The 15719-nt window shown below is 36.6% G+C and overlaps 1 protein-coding gene across 1 annotated transcript in view; it reads left to right on the top strand.

Annotated features, from left to right (window-relative positions):
• Positions 1–15719, top strand: part of LOC306863473 (protein shisa-6-like) — a gene marked incomplete at both ends in the record, with an annotated part of 118771 nt that overhangs the window by 48909 nt on the left and 54143 nt on the right. The window lies entirely within an intron of this gene.

Raw genomic sequence — 15719 nt, 5'->3', positions numbered from 1 at the left:
TCACCTGGGACCGACTGCTCTCCTGAGTCGTCTGAGCGATTGATTAGGTTTATTGATTAGTTTATTGGTTTTAAACTACCCAAAATGAAGTCAGGCTTCTCCCTCTTTGAGTTCACAGAAACAATACATACCAGCTGTGTTTCTACCTGAATCTCATTCTTGGTTTATTTGAATCCGCTCTCCATAGCCATCAGATCTGCACGTGATGAAAATGTAATTATACTCTACTCATGACTTTTTCCAATAGTGTTTGACGTTATCTTGCTAAGCTAACAATGCACTGCTCTAATAGGCATAAAAATAGCACTCAAAAATAACAAAAAGTGGGTAAAGCCGTCTATTTTTGATGAAAATGTTTTTACAAATATATGAATTAGCAGATTACTAGCTTTTTGGAACAGGGATCATTTAATTTCTATTTTCATAAATCATTAAATTATTGAGACTAAATCTTATTTATTTACGTGTTTTGTTACTTTATATTTTTTATAATTCCAGAAGCCTGTCTGGAATATGATGCTAAATATTCATTCTCTTTTTATTTATTTTTTTGTGAGTGTTATTTAATTTATATATTTTATAGATTTCTATAATTATTTTAATGTTTTTCTGAAGTTTCTTTTGCTATCCAAGGCTGCATATATTTGATTAAAAACAGTATTATTGTGTAATATTATTACAATTTAAAAGATCTGTTTTCTATGTGAATATATTTTGAAATGTAATTTATTCCTGTGATCAAAGCATCATTACTCCAGTCTTCAGTCTCACGTGATCCAGAGATCATTCTGATATTCTGATTTGCTAAAAAAAAAAAAAAAAAAAAAACTTTTCTGATTATTATCAATGTTGAAAGCAGTTGTGCTCTTCAATCCATTATTTTTCAGGATAGTTTGATGAACAGCATTTATTTGAAATAGAAATCTTTTGTAACATTATAAATGTCTATACTGTCACTTTTGATCAATTTAATGCATCCTCACTGAATAAAATCAATCAAAAAAATAAAATAATAAAATAAAATAAAAACTACTGACCCCAATATTTTGAATGCTAGTGTATATTTTCACATTGCAAATGGATGGAAAAGAAAAATACTTGAGAAGTAGTGAGAAATATTATAAATCAAGTCAAGTCTGCTTTATTGTCAATTCTTCCACATGTACAGAGAAGTTAAAGGTGCCATAGAATGCATTGATACAGTATTTTAAATTGTTCTCTGATATCTACACAGAAGGTATGTGGCTTAGGTAAGGGCAAAAAATCTCCAGAAACGATTTTACATGTCCATTTACAACCCTAGGATTTCTCCCTAGAATGAAACGGTCTGTTATTGGCTTATTTGGCAGGGTCATGAATAATAATGAGCTCTGCTCTGATTGGCTGTTTCACAGTGCTGCTCAATGTTGAGCTCTGCTCTGATTGGCTGTTTCACAGTACGGCTCATCAGCAAGAAGGAAGCACAGGGAGGAAAATACTTTCTCTCGCAGTTATATCGTCGGGTAATTATACTGTATATAAAACGCGGGCATCAGGGAGCCGTTATTAATATGCGAGGCATTGAAACTGCTTTTGAACGATCCATCGATCGCGTTATAGTTTCACTTCCACGAGACGCGATCACACAAACTATGTTTACATTATGGAGCAACAGTACTTACCACACATTTCACAAGATCAGATGCTTGTCAGTGGTGCTCAGGATCTGTAAGTCATTCGCCATCATCCTCATCTCTCCTTACTGAGAGTGAAATCTTATGTACTGTAACAGGCTACCGCTAGCAAGGAGCTAACCATGTCCCTTTAGTGGCTCGCGTTATTTGCTTTCTGTGCCTTTCTGAATACAGACACCAACCCATCCCTGCACTTCACACCCCCTGCACGGCCTAGAACATAACATTTATTTTGTTATTTTCGCTGTTGTCCGCGCTTGTTTATTTACAATACCTGCAGAGCTTCTGATGGTTCGGCCGGCTTAGAACAAGGACGGGTTTATGCAAATGTTGGGGACGTAGTGATCCCGTCACAGTCGGTGTTATGTTCTGATTCGCCTGTTTTTCAGTGTTTTTTTTTAATCACGAGATTTACATATGAAGGAGAAAACTGTGGTGTTTGAGGCTCACTGTATGTCATTTCCATGTACAGAACTGTTATTATTTAAATATGCCAGGGTAAAGACAGTTTTTCATTCTATGGCACCTTTAAATTGCGTTACTCTCAGACCCTTGGTGCATACAGTTAACATTTAAAACACTGACAGTAGACGTTCAAATACAGATAAATACAGTTTAAACATATGTACATACAACTATACAGATATACAAATGAGGACATTGGAAAAAAAAAAGAAAGAAAGAGATAGATAAAGTGGCATAAGGCACATGGCAGATAGAGTGCAAACCAGTTAAATAAAACAAAACTTTGCAGTTATATGTGTATATGTATAGAATGTATATATTACTTTTACTTACTTTTACTTTTGTCATTTAGCAGATGCTTTTGTCCAAAGCGACTTACAAATAAGAAAAAGTAACTAAAACTAAAAGTTACAACTCTCTAAATACTATATACCCACATATTTAAGAAAATAAATAAATAAATAAAATTGACACATGCATATAACAACATTTCAATAATAAACATATAAATGAAAAAACTAAAATAAAAAGCGATACTTCTATCCCTTGCCGGTGTCCCTGCCCGGTGGAGTCGCACGGTAGAGTTGATGGTCTTTACACTCTTCGGTCTTCACACTAAGAGGGCTTCACACGACGACTGACGTGGTATAATAACCTTTTTTATACCAATCCAACAAATCACCATTTCAATTCAGCTGCACCCACTTTCCTGTTTATCAACTAAAAATGGCCAAGCAAGTGCACACACTGACAAGATACGCGATACAGTATGAGACCAAACGCAATTTCAGCACCTCTCAACACAGTAAACAAAATAAGTAATATATATAATATATATAGTGCAAGAGGAGCTTATCAGTCTGAGGACATTGTAGAAAAATAAAAAAAGAGATAAATAAAGTGGCATAAAGCACAAGGCAGATAGAGTGCAAACCAGTTAAATAAAACAAAGCTGTGCAGATATACGTGTAGTGCAAGAAGAGCTTATCAGTCTGTTAAAGTGACAGGAGAACAGGCTTTTTATCAGACCATATGAAGAGGTAGTTTGCAGTCAATGCTGGATGAAGTAGTGATCTGTCCAATGCTGCACAAATGACAGGTGCTGGTCACAGTTTTAAGTGGGTTGGTGGGGGGGTCCTGGGGATGTGGGGAGCTGGGGCGGGTGGGGGTTGTTGCATGGTTTAAAAGAGGTGTTGCATGGTGTAAAAGGGGGGGGGGGGGGGCAAGGACAGGAGGGAGTTCAGCTTCCTGACAGCCTGATGTATGAAGCTGTCCTTCAGTCTGCTGGTCCTCGCCTAGAGACTCCGCAGTCTCCTCCCTGATGGCAGCAGACTGAAGAAGCTGTGTGTCGGGTGGGTGGGATCACCTGCAATGCGGAGGGCTTTGCGGATGAGATGGGTGCTGTAAATGTCCAGGAGGGAGGGGAGAGAGACACCAACAATCTTCTCAGCTGCTCTCACTATGCGTTGAAGTGACTTGCAGCAGGATGCGTTGCAAGCGCCATACCACACAGTGAAGCAGCTGGTTAGGATGCTCTCGATGGTGCCTCTGTAGAACGTGCACATGATGGGGGCCGGGGCTCAGGCTCTTCTAAGTTTGCTGTGCTTTCTTGGCCAGTGCTACAGTGTTTTTAGTCCAGGAGAGGTCCTCTGTGATGTGCACACCCAGGAACTTGGTGCTGCTCACTCTCTCCACAGTCGCACCGTTGATGGTCAGAGGGGCATGCTGAGTGTGTACTCTCCTGAAGTCAACAACAATCTCCTTCGTCTTCTCCACATTCAGAGAGAGATTGTTGTCACTGCACCACCCGGCCAGGCAGCTCACCTCGCTCCTGTAGTTTGTCTCATCTCTATTGCTAATGAGACCCACCACATTTGTGTCATCCGCAAACTTAATGAAGAGGTTGGAGTTGTGTGACGGTGTGCAGTCAGTCGTGGGTCAGCAGAGTGAAGAGGAGGGGGCTCAACACACATCCTTGGGGGGCCCCAGTGTTCAGTGTGATGGTGCTGGATGTGTTAATGCCGACCCGTATTGCCTGAGGTCTCCCGGTCAGGAAGTCCAACAGCCAGTTGCACAGAGAGGTGTTGAGCCCCAGCTGGACCAGTTTGTGAGTGAGCTGTTGAGGGATGATTGTGTTGAATGCTGAACTGAAGTCTATGAACAGCATCCTGACATATGAGTCCTTTTTGTCCAGATGTGTGAGGGCTGGGTGGAGAGCAGTGGCAATGGCATCATCGGTCGAGCGGTTGGACCTGTATGCAAACTGGAAGGGGTCCATAAATATATAAATAAATATAAAAGAGGCTGCACTAAAACAAAAGAAATTGTGATCTTTATATTGACATTCACACAAGAGTGATGTCTAATATCCAGTTCATTTGTGAAACAGTTACATGCTGAATAATGTTCCTATGGCATATAAAGTACTTTCAACAGGATGTTCGGTACCTTTGCTCTCTCTTTCCCTGTATACTTACTAAAGTCATATATTATATTACATAATTTTACCAAAACTACCTTATGTGACCTTATGATCTTAAAAGTTGTTTGTGACATCACAGTAAAGTAAATGTCTTACTGTCTGAATTAGTTTTTCTTAAAGTAACTCAAAAATGAAAATTTGCTGAAAATTGAATCACCCTCAGGTCATCCAAGATGTAGATAAGTTTGTTTCTTCATCAGAACAGATTTGAAGAAATGCAGCATTACGTCACTTGCTCACCAGTGGATCCTCTGCAGTGAATGGGTGCCGTCAGAATGAGAGTCCAAACAGCTGATAAAAACATCACAATAATCCACAAATAATCCACACCACTCCAGTCCATCAGTTAATGTCTTGTGAAGAGAAAAGCTGCGTGTTTGTAAGAAACAAGTCAGTCATTTACATGTTTTTAACTTCCAAACTGTTGCTTTTGTCTTAAATATGAGTATTTTATCCATAATATTGCTTTCTCTAGTGAAACAAAATTGTGTTGTCTGAATCAGGAGAGAAATCTGCACAGATCAAGCACCGTTTACAAGCCAAAACAGTCCAAAGCAGTTTTCAACAAATATGTGGGTGGATTTTTATGTAAGAGAACAGACTTTTTCACTGGAGGAAGCGTTATTATGGATTATGGACTCTCATTTTGGCCAGACGAGATGGTTTGAAGTTAAAAACAGCTTAATGATGGATTTGTTTCTTACAAACAGTTTTTCACTTCACAAGACATTAACTGATGGACTGGAGTGGTGTGGATTATTGTGATGTTTTTATCAGCTGTTTGGACTCTCATTCTGACGGCACCCATTCACTGCAGAGGATCCATTGCTGAGCGAGTGATGTAACGCTACATTTCTCCAAATATATTCCAATCATGGATGGCCTGAGGGTGAGTATATTTTAAGCTAATTTTCATTTTTGGGTGAACTATTCCTATAATGTTGTGAATTGATTTGGTTAAATTACTGCTTGCAATCCTTATGAACAAACCTAGAGCTCCTTTAGCCGAATTCATCTAAACTTTGCGCTGTGGATTTCTGTAGTTGTGTTTGTATTAGTGGAGTTAGACGGACCCGTCGTACTCTTCAATGCATTATTCAGCAGCGAGACGGCTATTTACTCCGTGTGAAGCGCAGTGTTATATCAGACCGTTGAACAGACTGTGTTTGTATGCATGCGTGTGTATCAGCGCACACTCAGCCACTGATGCTGTCAGAATTCTGATAGCATGTTGCATTATGGGCTGAAACGAGAAGCATAAACTAATGCATGCATGCCATCAGAATTCAGAAACGTCATCCTGAGTGCAGCAGCCTTCATATACCACTGAATACAGATGCTGTTTACTAAACTGGAAGAAAAGGATTTACATCATTTAGAAATTGCTAATAATTTTCACAAATATTCATAAAGAAACTGCAAGTAACATATAGAATTAAACATGTCATTTCAAAGACTGAAATAATGTTTTGTTGTAAAATGTATTCTTATAATCTTTGTTTTATTTGCAACTTCAAAACTAAAAAACTAACTAACTAAATGATTTTACAGGGTATCAAAAGATGTGTAGCTGTAACTTATCTACATTGTTAGAGCTTATGAAATGTTACATAGTTAAGTATATGGGATTTAGTGAATGATTGTCTTTAATATTTTATAACAGATTTACCATTTGATATTTTCAGTTGGTTGCAGGTATAGAGGAATATTTATTGACTGTAGAGAGCTTTTATTGGACTAAAAGCTTATTTTCTTTACTTTTAGGAGTACATCAGCATATAGAAAATTTAAAGCTATACAAACACGAACTAAAATAAATACTATTTTTAAAGATTTGATGATAATGTTTATTCTACAGTATTTCTGCTTGTGTAAACATGGTGTAATTATTGTTAAAATTTTTTCAAGCAGCATCATAAGAATATGCAATCAGATTCAGCAATTATCACCTTTTGTATTTAATTTGTTACATTTTGCAAAGTAGCTTTTGATCTACCACCATTTTATTCTTTTTTCATTTCATTTTTATTTTTGTTGAAATAAATTAATACTTTAATTCAACAAGGATGCATTAAATGAATCAAAAATGGTAGTAGAGGCATTAATAATGTTACAACATAATTTTATTTCAAATAAATCCTGCTCTTTTAAACTTTCCTTTCATCAAAAATCCTGGAAAAAATATGAAACAGACTGTTTTCAACATTGATAATAATCAGAAATGATTCTTGAGCAGCCAATCAGTAGATTAGAATGATTTCTGAAGGATCATGTGACACTGAAGACTGGAGTAACGATGCTGAAAATTCAGCTTTGATCACAGGAATTTTTAAATAGTACAAATATTTCACAGTATTTCTGTTTTTACTGTATTTATGACCAAATAAATGCAGCTTCGGTAAGCAAAAGAGACTTCTTTCAAAAACTTTAAAAAATCTTACCCACATCAAACTTCTGAAAGGTAATGTACGTTTATATCTGAAGACTGCGGTCCACTCTCCTCTGCTATAGTCTGTAGGTGAAATGCACCGCTGAGAGGTGGCTTCACTGTTAGAAGAGTTCAGGTCAAGGACAGTGTGATGACGCCGTCACCATATGTTCTATAAGGAAACATTGTAACTTTGAGGGAAGGACATTCCGAGACATTTACATTTATTCATTTGGAATATTCTTTTATCCAAAGCGACTTACAGTTGAGGAATACAACAAGCGATTTACCGTAAGATGCCAATAAACATGAGAAGTGCCCGTTATACAAGGTTTTAGCCACCATTCAAAGTCGTAAAAGCTAGGACAGGAAGGATAAGGATAGTTTTTTATTAAGACATCACAGTTATAATGACGTGTGATATTCTGCTGATCTTTATGAGTGTCTTTATGATTGTTTAATGCTGTGATATGGCACTTTCGAGCGTTCCAGTCATTTCTTTTTTGGAAAGTTTTGGCATACCGTACTCAAATAAATTTGTGTTTGTATATACAGGATGTTTAGTTTGAAAGTCATACAAGTCAGCGGCTTAATTATTAATTCAGAGCACAGGCAAACACACAGTCATTTCGGGTTACTTATTTGGTGTGCTTTATAGAAGAGGAGAGCATCATTCAAGAGCTACATTACTTTACTATGCTCCATAAGCTCATTAATAAAACTATGAATTATTCATGAAGCCAGCTTTCTGATGAAGAGCACTAAATGGAACTTTTTAAAGAGAAAGTTGGCTTTTTGAGAGCCTGTTTATAAGTCTCACTCATCGAACGGTTCATAAATGCTAAAGCTGGACAGATTGGTGTATTTTATTTTAAAACGAAAAGAAGCAAACTGTAGATAGATAACAACAGCAGTTTTTTTTGTTTTGTGTAGTTTTTTTGCAATGATTAAGGCAAGCCTCACCATTCATGTAAGTGTTAAACCATTTATGATTTTATTTTTATTATACAATTTTTTTTTTAAATTATTATTATTCTTCTTCCCCCCCCCCCCAGTTACAGAAACAGCAAAACGCATGTTAGGACACAAAAACACTCTGACAATAGCAAAAATGCTTCCAATTATTTTATTTGATTTTTTTTATTGTTTTCCAGTTAACTCCAACGTGTGGCAACGGAAACACACTTTAGGATACACGCATACACAGTCTAACAATAACAAATGTGGCAATTCTATTTATTTTATATAAGAAATTATGATCTGCACTCACGAGTTTTATTTAACGAACATCACCAATGGGGAAAAGACAAACGTTTCGCTGCCAAGCCTTCCTCACTGATACAATTTCTTATATAAAGTAACTTAACAGATTGACGCACCAAAATAAAAAGATCAAGTAACAGAGGAGCGTGGTGCAAACAACGTTGTTGAATTATATTTTTAAAATTATTTTATTTTTCACTTATCTCCAAAAAGCAGCAACAGAACCAGACAAACATACATTAGGATGCACTCAAACAGAGTCTGACAATAACAAATGTGCTTCCAAGCAACCTGAATGATCACGAATAACAAGCAGTTTCCCTTGTTCACCACCAACAGACTTCAAAATAGGTAAACAAACCCAAAATGAACTGGCAAAACAGCTCTAAATGGATGTTGGGAGAATCTAAATAAACTGGAGAAAATGTTGTTTGAAATGATGGTTGAAATCTTCTCTGCTTCAGTAGCTGTGTGTAGGACGGGAAATTAAACAGAGCTTTTATACGGTGACTCACTCCAGAAGGACAAAGACAGCTGTCATTTACTCTGTATGTGAAACATGAAAAACATTCTCACGTTTTTGAGCTGACCAATGAGCACAGAGATGTAGATGTAAAAATGTGTTGGGATATGTCCTGTTTCTCTTGGTGCTGATCTTCTGTCTTGTCCCCAGCACAAACAGTCTGTAATTGCACTTCGGTGAAGGTGACGTCAGTCATAATGATCTCCTGCACACAGTTTGTGGACAGAGGAATCTTCCTCCTGCTGCTCCATAATGCTGCTCTATAGATCTCATCAGCAGTATCCGTTCATTTAGTTTCTCTAGTGCACTCTAAAAAATTAAGTTTTTTTAAATTGATGTCTATGGTTCCATGAAGAACCTTCAACATCCTTGGAGCCTTTTTGTTTCACAAAAGATTGTTTACAGTGGAAAAGAGTTCTTTAGATTTTTAAAATGTTATTCAGACTACACTGTTATAAATAACTTTTTACAAAGGAAAGTTTCCGCAGTGATGCCATAAAAAAAAAGGTTCCCTAAAGAACCTTTCAGTTTTTCCATCCATTCATCTTTCTTTCTTCCTTCCTTCATTCCTTGCTTCATTGTTTCATCCTTTTATTCATCCATCCATCCATCCATTGTTTCATCCATCCATCGTTCATTCCGTTCCATCAATCTATAGTTCCACGAAGAACCTTTAACTTCCATGGGTCATTTCCATTGCACAAAATGTTCTTTAAAGTATAAAACAGGTTTTGTTCTTCGCACGCCACACTGTAGGTTTACTGGAAGTTCTTTGGGATTCAAAAATGGATCTCCTAGGGCAACACTGGAAAAAAAGTCCCTTTGAACACTTAAAAGTAAAGATTTTAAAAGGGCTTTTAGCAGCAAATGTCATAGAAGAACCAATTTTGGTTTTAAGTGAGCAGTTCTTTAAAAAAAAAGTGTAAAGAACATTTTTAATCATTTAAAGAACCTTTTGTGGGATAGGAAGGCTCGTGGAACCATAGATTCCAATAGAACTTTTATTTTTGAGAGTGATCCTGTATTTTTGCAAGTGATTTGCTGTGCTGTTCTGCATGTACGCTGTGCGCTTGACCGCAGAGGAGGTGCTCATCTGAACAGATCTGGCCCCGGGCAGAAACAGAGGCGGCAGGAAGCTGATTTCCGCCCACAGCCCTGAGCGCCGCCGCTCGCCTCCCACTGTGAAATTAATTAAGCTCCTGGTCTGAGGGGCAGGCGTCAGTGTCCAGTCAAAGAGCCCCGCTTGCTGGCCATCCAAACTAGGTCATTCTGTCTGTGAAATGTTCCTGTCCTCAGTGTTCGAAAACTCCTCAAGACATGCACAGCTTGCTTTGGTGAGGGTTTATCTCAGCAGTCAGCCGCCTGGGATTAGGGTGGTTGGTATCATTGGCAAGTAAGCAATAGCGAGTGATATGTATCATTGTGCCTTTTAGTTTATTATTTATATTTATTTGACTTTATTTATTTCAATTTTGGTTGTTTTTAATTTGTTTTTTTTATAGTTTATTTTAGATGAGTTTTCATTTTGGTTTGTTTTTGCTTTGATTAGTATTTATTTATGGTTTATTTTGTTTCAGTTTATTTTTATATTTTGGCAGTTTTGGTTTAATATTTTATTGTATTTTTGTATTGAATCATTTTTATTGATTTATTTTGGCTTATTTATTAACTTAATTATTTTGGATGATTTATTTCACATGTTTTTGTTTGTTTATTTTTGTTTCGTTTTTTATCGGATTTTATTTTGTTTTGTTTTTATTTTGTTATTTATTTTTTATACAAATGTTGAAGTCCTTTTCACCATCATGCCAATCAAGACGGCTGATTTTAGTTTTTTTAAGAGGTCACTACTTGATGTCAAATGTAGAATATGCATTCTAAAGCAGAATTGGACAATGAGCACCCAGTGTCAGATTCACACAGTGCGGTGTGTCCGACCCAAGCGTTTACATCATTTCCTCTTGTCCATTTCATCACTCGCTGTCTCTTATGTTACAGATCAATCACAGAATGCCTGCTTCTTATTCCTTTGAACCGAGAAAGAGCAGCACATAACTGAGCACATTTCTGCTGACCTGAAAAGAAATGAGCGGGCCGAGTGTATGAAGATTAAGGAAACAAACATTTATAAATATTTTTATCCCTCTTTGTTTAGATAAGTATTATTATTATTTAGTATTTTGTTTATTTGTGGTTTAGTAATTAAATTTAGATTTTATATTGGATGCATTGCATGGCTTATAATTAATTTTATTTGATTTATTTATATTTTATTTTGGCTTTACATTTAGTTGTTTGGGGTTCTTTTGTTTTGTTTTAAAATGCTATTTTATTTATTTTTATTTTATATCAGTGTTGATGCCCCCTTTTACTTTCATGCCACTTTACCTCCTTCCTCGTTGTTTTGTGCTTTCTTGTTGTCTAATTGATATTCAAAAGACAACTGAAATGCCTAAAGTTTAAAAGATTGAGATCTTTTGTAAAATTATTAATGTCTTTACCATCACTTTTTGATAAAAAAAAAATGAAATAAAAATCGTGACAATATTTTAGAAGTGTTGCAATCAAAAGTCAGAGATCTCAATATGAAAATTTATTCCATCTAATTTTTTCAAAGCCGAAATATTTGAGCTGCTATCAACATTGATATTATAACTATATACTATTGCTGTATGTGTAAACACTCCCATGTGAATCTTTTTTATTCTTATTTAAGGAATTTTTGAGAAACATCTAAGATAAAGTCGATACTTAAACGACAAATACGTGAGATGTTTCCCGATAGAGAAACCTCTGAACAACGACGTCAAGTCTGTGAGGTTTTTTTGGATAATGAAATGCTTCAGAAAGTCTTATAATGGACCATTTTCCCAGTTCAATATGATTTTAAAGACATATTTATATTTAAAAATGCCACACCAACACAGCAAACGGTGCTCATTTTTTGTGTTTTCAGGAAAAGTAACTTTCGAGTTTGGAACAAAATGACACAGTTCTGATTTTTAGGTGAACTTTCCTTTTAAAAACAACAGCATTTTGATACAAAAAACCCTATAATGTATGTAGATAATTCAGCGTTCTCAATATGGAGCGCAACACCTTGTGAAATGACCGTGTCTCTCTTGAAGTCATATCCACGACGAGCAGACGCATGATGAAAGCACAGGCTGTGTAGAAAACTCAAGCAAATTACGGTGTAAAAGGGCCGGCCGGGTTTGAATTGCTGTTCCTGAAGGCAGATTACAGTGCAAAGGAAAGCCCTAATGCTCGCTATGCACTCGCAAACCACAGCAAGCCTCATTAGCAGCGCTGTCATTAGTCTGTTTGAAGAATATCTCTATTCATAGAACCAGTACTGACGTCTGTAGTGTAGTGCAACTCACATTGTACGTATATGAGAAAAAGAACGGCTACTTTGATGAACGCTGTTATGTAATGCTCTCTAAGACGGGACTGTCATTAGGAACAGATGATAGTTTGATTCATACACTGTCAGATAAAACAACTGTGGCACACTGCAAAACCAAATCAAGCAGCGTCAAAAAGAATATACTGCAAAAGCTCTACTCACACACCTTTGAATAATAGTAGTGTGTAACTGAATCTTGTGAAAAAAAAAATGTCTAGTCCTCTAATGTCTGTTTTTCTTGCAAGGAAACTCTCGTTTAGATAGGAAGAGACTGAACAACATGTTTGTTTGTTTATAAAGAAGAAATCTGTGGTAAAGACACACTCAAAGACAGGAAAGGGCCATCTGACCAACATGTTTATTTATTTAAATACAATATTAATTAATAAGTAAATGTAAATAAATGCAAATAAATAAATGTTGGATAAATTCTTTCTTTATTTATTTAAATGTTGGACAGATACTTTCTTCCTATCTAAATCAGAATCAGAAAGAGCTTTATTGCCAAGTGTGTTTACACACACAAGGAATTTGTCTTGGTGTTAGGAGCCTCCAGTACAGAAGTACAAATATAGTGCAGACAACATATAATTAAGTTGATAAAGAACACTAATAATGACGAGAATAGACAATAAATGATAAATAACAACAGTAATAAAAATACAAATATACAGAAAAGAAAAAATGTCCATAGACAGAACTGTGAATGTGCATATATGTCTTATGTAAGGATGAAGGTTTGATGAGTTATTTACAGATCTACAGTACCGGGGTGTGTTATGTGTTGTTCAGGTGGGATATGGCCTGGGGGAAAAAAACTGTTCTTGTGTCTGGCTGTTCTGGTGCTCAGTGATCTGTAACGCCGGCCAGAGGGAACAGTTCAAAGAGAGAGTGAGCTGGGTGTGAGGGGTCCAGAGTGACATTTTTAGCCCTTTTCCTTACTCTGGAGATATAGATATCTTGGAGGTTGAGTAGAGGGGCACCGATAATCCTCTCAGCAGTCCTGACTGTCCGTTGTAGTCTTCTGAAATCTGTTTTGGTAGAAGTTGAAAAAAGAAAGAAAGAAATCAAGAACGAAAAATGTTGGGTAGATTCTTTCTGTCTAAAAGAGTGGTTGGTTGGTTTGTTTGTTTGTAGTCAAGGATCTTGTTTTACCATAGAATATCAGTGTAGTTGAACTTCTGATGTTGGTGCAGCGCTCTCAGAGGAAAACAGTTGGAAGAGACTGAAAGTCAGCAGGATTCATCATCTGTGGTGCAGGCGTCTGATTCAATATAATACTAACAACCAAAAAAAAGAAAAAAAAACATTTGTGAGCATGTTTATATCAGGAGCATCTGTATATATATATATATATATATATATATATATATATATATATATATATATATATATTGTCGGCTGCCTCCCCCCTTATTGTCATCACCACCCTGTCCCGTATTAGAAGGTCTCTTCCCCCGTGCATGCACGCTGGTGTCCTCGTGGGTCCAGGAAGGGAGCGTCGAGTAGGAAGACTGCCGCACCCGTTAGACGGCCGACGGGCCAGGATGCCGGGCCGTCGAGTCCCCCAGAAGCTCCGGGGGCCCAGGAGTAGAACGTCGCCGATAGAGGAAGCCGCCGCCACTTGCTCCCGGACCCGAGAGGGGAGCGCGTGCGGCCACCGGACTCCGCCCCTTCCCTGGACCCTTCCCTTCTGAACACTGCCCTCCGTCACAAGCCCCGCAGCACAACGAGGACACCAAATCCCTGTTTATTTTGGACACTTTTCCCCCTTTGGACACTTTATTTTAATATTTGTTTAATAAAAACCTCTCCGAGGCCTGACGCCACGCCCCACTGTGTCTGTCGTTTGCTCCTCCCACCACAATATATATATATATGTATATATATATATATATATATATATATATATATATATAGGTTTTGTAGTCATAGACTCATTCAAGCTTTTTATTATCGTAAAAAAGAAAATACATTTTATTTTTGAGAAAATAATTGTTATTGTTTAGCACGCTATTAAAATCTATTTTTGAACCGAGTAGGCTATTAATAATAAACATGTTCTAAACATACTTAGACTCGTAGCATTCATCATGTTACAATGTACTCTCATATTACTTTTATTGTTTTATATAGAGCATGAAAACATACTCGCGCCGTAAGAAATTTAAATACAATGAATTGCCCATCATATTCAAAATGTTTTACTGGATTTCAAACATTTTAGTCAGGAGTTATAGTTTGGGGAAAACCCAACTATGATTTTGTAGTCATATAGCCATCCTGAACATCATGTATGATTTTATAGTATAGAGGATATGATTCTGCAGTCATAGACTCACGCATGCTTTGTACTATAAAAGGATGTACTTCGTACTATTAAAAATATATTTAATATCTGAGAACTAATTGTTATCATTTAGCACGTTATTAACATATATTTGTGAACAGATTATTAATAATAAACATGGTCTAAACTTTCTTAGATGCGTAGCATTCATCGTGTTGTAGTTTGGGAACAACCCAACTAGTAATGTTCACGTTTATGTCACAATAACACGTTAACTAATGCAGAACATAAACATTACTTACTCATCAGATCGATCTTCTCTACTGGATGAACTCTTGCTCTTATTTTGAGGGAAATCCAGCCTTTACTCAGCGCGTCTTCTTCCAGAAACGAACAGTATAGCAGCGATGATCTCTTCACTGACTCTTTGTTTATGTCAGGCGTCTCCAGGCGCGCGCGGGTCACGTGGTGATTTACATGAGAACACGAGGGGGCGGGATCTCATTAAAAATAATGAGTTAGACGGGACAGACTGAACATCATGTTGGTTTCATACAGATTACTTCATCACAGAATATTTGTTTTCGATATGACTTATTTAATTTGAAAGAAGACACTTCAGGCTTTCTATAGAGAGAACTCTCATGTTTCTGTGTGTCGAGTATTCGCTGAGTTACACTTCATTTTAGTGACGTGTTTCTGAAAACAGTTCGTGGAGACGGAGAAGACAGAGAGAGCGCACGCTGTTTGTTTTCTTTATTCTTCAAAAGCACAAAGTTTAGTTGTTATTATGAGTGAATACAAATAAAAGTAGACCCCTTACAGATTCGAATGGTGTATTGCTCTTATCTGAACGATCAAAAATGGCAGAGTAATTCAAGCTCATTTCTACCTTATCAGGAAAATCTGCCCCAAAACGCGAATACGTATTTGTCGGGCTCAGAGGGTTAATATAAATAAAGTACGAGTAAATAAATAAATAAATGTTGGACAAATACTTTATTCCTGTGTAAATTAGTAGTTTATTTATTTATTTATTTGTTTGTTTGTTTAAATATTGGACAGATACTTTCTTCCTGTCTAAATTAGTAGAAAGAAAGAAAGAAAGAAAGAAAGAAAGAAATGTTGGGTAAATTCTGTCTAAATGAGTGTTTGTTTGTTTGTTTGTTTAATATAAATAAAGTAT

Source organism: Barbus barbus (genome assembly GCF_936440315.1).
Source record: "Barbus barbus genome assembly, chromosome: 4".
Lineage (NCBI taxonomy): Eukaryota > Metazoa > Chordata > Actinopteri > Cypriniformes > Cyprinidae > Barbus > Barbus barbus.
Note: the sequence above shows the minus strand (reverse complement) of the source record. Positions and strands in the feature narration are given on the sequence as shown.